This window comes from Dipodomys spectabilis, unplaced genomic scaffold (assembly GCF_019054845.1).
Source record: "Dipodomys spectabilis isolate Male_0828 unplaced genomic scaffold, ASM1905484v1 ptg000278l, whole genome shotgun sequence".
Taxonomy (NCBI): Eukaryota; Metazoa; Chordata; class Mammalia; order Rodentia; family Heteromyidae; genus Dipodomys; species Dipodomys spectabilis.
In genome coordinates, this window is record NW_024870955.1 from 904,559 (window position 1) to 908,729 (window position 4,171).

Sequence of the window (4,171 nt, forward strand, 5' to 3'; positions counted from 1 at the left end):
CAAAATTAGCTAAGCACCTATTTACATAAAACTCATCATGTTTCTCTAAAGTCTACTCTCTTTTTGGAAGCCTGCTTTTATTTGACATAAAAGTAAATTATTCAGGTCAATTAATCTCCCTCAACTCTGTAGTGTTAGATGATTGTATAGGTTCTTCCTAGCAATATGATTCTGTGAAATCCTGCATCAAGCAGCGTATTTCATTCATGAGAAGGGAAGCCTCTGTCAAACAATTAGTAATAGGTTTTTCGCCTCCTGGCAAGCATCTGTAGTTTTATTATATTGGTATAATTCATGATAAGTCTGTGAATGCCAAAGACTGCTGTGAATATAAAAAGACACTTCTCAGTGATTAGCATTTGTATAACATTCATAGATATGAAAAAGTTTAAATATTACTGAAATTGCTTTGGTATAAATAAAGTTAACCTTGACTATCTTGAGAAAGAAGAATTGGTTTCTCAGCACTTTAGGTAAGAACTTGAGTGAAAGAAACCAAAGGAAATGTGAAGAACCACTCAATACATATATTCAAATGAAACAAACCAACCCAAGAAAACACAAATTAATTCAGTACTCAAGAACCTGCAGGAAATGCAAAGATTTATAAAAATAAATCAGCTATGATAAGCTTATGAAAATCTTGAATATATGGGAGTCTACTGTTGTGAGGATAGTGGTTAAAGCCCAGACTGGACATAAAGATCTGTACACAATGCCAGACACCTGTTATTCTAAATTCCAAGAAGAATAACATCAACTAGACTGAGCCCATGATCATACACAAGTAGGAAGCCAGATTCTATCTGAAAATTAATCTGGATAATTTAGGGCTGTAGGCATGACAAACTGGTAAGAACACCCATTTAGGAGACTAAATTCAAACTCTAATATTATGGATATTAAAGAAAAAAGCTATGACTTCAAATAAATGGAATAATTGTAAGATTTGAGTATTTGTGTGGAGAAAAATCCATTAGAGAGATAGAGTGAACCCATGTTGCAATGCTTTCTACTTAAGTGATAATGTTATGTGGTACTCCAGACATAACAGAGTTATCTTGCAAAGGTAACTGAGCATGGAAGTGCATTTGGGTGATGAAAATACTCTACTTACACAGGTGTTAATTAAATGGATTTTTTTCAGTAGAGTGTAGTTTTTGAAATAAGAGCCTGGGTGATGTCCCTGAGCATTTTCTCCAGATGTGATCACTTAATTTATTTGTAATTAATTAATTAATTAGTTTGATGCTAATACTACAGGTTGAAGTCAGGGCCTGGCTCTGTCACAGAATTTGTTATTTTTTTTTGTTTTAGTTTCTCAAGGCTAGCATTTCACTGCTTATACCACAGCTCCATTTCTAGCTTTTGCTGGTTACTTTCAAATCAAAATCGAATGCACTTTTTTTTTCTTGGTCTGGTTTCAAACCACAATTCTCAGATTTCTTCTTTCTGATTAGCTAGGATTAAAGCCATGATCCACCAGTGTGGCTTCTACTTTTTCCTCTATACTTATTTAATGCACATATTTAGATAATAAATATTGTCCTGTCACAAATTCAAGTTAGTGATGTAAATTTCTTCCTAAGACCATACAAAAAAATACCATAATATAGTGTAAGAGAACTTACTATTGAACAGATGAGCTTTAAGAGCTTTCTAATAGATCCATTATTTATTGTTACTCAACATTAGAAAAAATGTATAATGCAGTAAGTAAAATACAAGTCCTTTGGAAGGCTACTTAAATTACTTCTTTTTTTAAAGACACTTGTTTTCATCTAAAAAAGTAGACCTGTCTATTGCCTTCATGTGATTTTGATGATTGAAGATGCTTAATGAAATGTCAAAATGTATTAGTGGTCCTTTGCTATCAATTCTGACTTTTTCTTCTTGGAGAATATAATGATCAAAGCAATAATTCAGAATCAGAAAGCAAGAGTTCAGAATCATGCTTCCAGTGCAAGTGGATCACCAGTAAGTAATCCTTGATACCATTTTCCACAAAGCTTTGTCACAGATACAATCATCCTGCCTTCTCTAGCTGCTTTCCTAGCCTGTACCTATTCCTTCATTGTACAGCCTGTACCTATTCCTTCATTGTACAGTCTGTACCTCTGCTGTCCATTTACTCCCTAATCCAGTTAGAATAATTTCGAATAGTAAAAATGGAAAAAGAAAATAAATCATGGTGAAAAAACATATGCAGAAAATTCACCAGATATTTCTGACCAGTTCAACCAACATGAACTATTAGGGAAATACATGGACACCTCATTTCCACTGGCACTTAAAGTATCTGGTTAGGCAATTCTGATGAATATGAGTAACAAGATGAAAAAGTGAAGAATGGCAACAATTGCAAGAAAAAAATGGAGAAGGATCCAAGGAAATTTCTTCTTTGGGCTGCTGAAAATAACCAGCTTACTACAGTGCGGAGAATACTTTCTAAAAAGGCCATTCATGTGAATACTAGGGATGACAATGAGTATACCCCTCTTCATCGGGAAGCCTACAGTGGACACTTAGACATTGTCCGTGAGTTGATGGCTCAAGGGACACATGCAATAACTGTAGATGGCTGGACACCCCTGCACAGTGCATATACGTGGAATAATACCAGAGTGGCTTCTTTATTCATCATGATCCAGATACCAATGCCCAAACTAAAGGCTGGTTGACCCCTTTGCATCTTGCTGCTGGAAATTGAGATAGGAAAAATAAACTGGAACTGTTTAACCATTATATCAAACCAGGTCTGAAGAACCACTTGGAAGAATCTGTATTTGATATTACCAAACGGATAAGTATGTATCACTACCTCTTTGAAGTTATGGAAGGCTGTACAAATTGTTCTGCTAAATCCTAAATTTTCTGTTAATTTTCTTAAATTTCAAAAATGATATTAATTCCTTTGTGTCAATACAACATATTTTCACAATCCAAATAACAATATCTTACAGTAACAATTCACGGATTCTGTGGAATTCTTCTAAGTGAATTGCCTGCCTTTGATGTCAAAATGTATTCAAGATTTTTGTATACATCTATAATGATTTATGCAGAGTTTGTGATTTTGATAATCAGAAATAATTTTAACTTATCTGTTGAAATGAGTAGTATAGAAACTAAAGATATTTCAGGTGTTTGTCTGAAAAAGTATATTTTAAAATATTCTATATTCTATGTTTGTATAGTGTGTCTGTAATCTATTTTATTCTCTCCTAGATATAATACATTGAATTCTACATTGTTTTTATAATATATAGGTTCATTAATGTGTCCTTTCAGATTGCATTCCATATAGAAACAGTTTAAGATTCCTTTTTTTCCTAGGTCCTTATAATATTATATTTCTTTGGGATAAAACGAAAATGTTTTCTAATTTCAAAAGTTGTGTAAAGGCTATGCTATGCAAAGGCCTTTCTAAGGTGAAAATTTAATACACTGATATCAAACTAATTTTTAATTATATGAATTACGTGTATTGTTAAACTTGTAATTCTGTAGTCAACATTTTAATAGCTGTTTTTCATTTCTTGCATCTGAAGAATGAAAAATTTTGAATACTTCACAAATTTTCATATCATCCTTGTACAAGTGCTATGTTAATCTCTGTATTGTTGTAATTTTGGTATACATGCTGCTGAAGAATGTAGTATCATGTAAATTTAAGTAGTTAATGATGCAATATTTATACAGGCTTATATGCTTAGGTGCCTATTTGTAACAAGGAAACCTTATTGTTCCTAAAAATGCTATTGATCTGATTTCCCTAAAATTCTGTGAATAGTTGAAAAAAATGTGTTGTTCAGTTGATTGCTCACATTTGCAATTTTTTTGTCAATGACTATTTTAAGTCTTTTTCATTTGGAATTTGATCATATTTTCAAGTAATTATAGCTAAGTGCAAATATGACGGCTTTTTCAAGTACTTATTTATCCAAATGTGTTAGCGCTGTGGAGCCAATGGATTCAAAGTAAGCCTTGGTTAAGAGCTATTTCTAAATTTCTGTAGCTGAAATTTTCCCAAATGAGGTCTTACTGGCACAAATGTCTACCTGACCCTTTACCCTTCTTCCATGTAGTCACAGACCAACCAGAATATCTTACTCTGACAGCATAGATTGTCTTACTGGAACAAAACTAATCTTAGTTACAAGGGATCATA

General features: G+C 32.8%; 1 pseudogene; it reads right to left on the reverse strand.

Moving 5' to 3' along the window:
* Positions 1 to 3,555: 3,555 nt before the first annotated feature.
* On the reverse strand, positions 3,556 to 3,655 carry LOC122126451 (annotated as a pseudogene).
* Between the last annotated feature and the right edge of the window lie 516 nt (positions 3,656 to 4,171).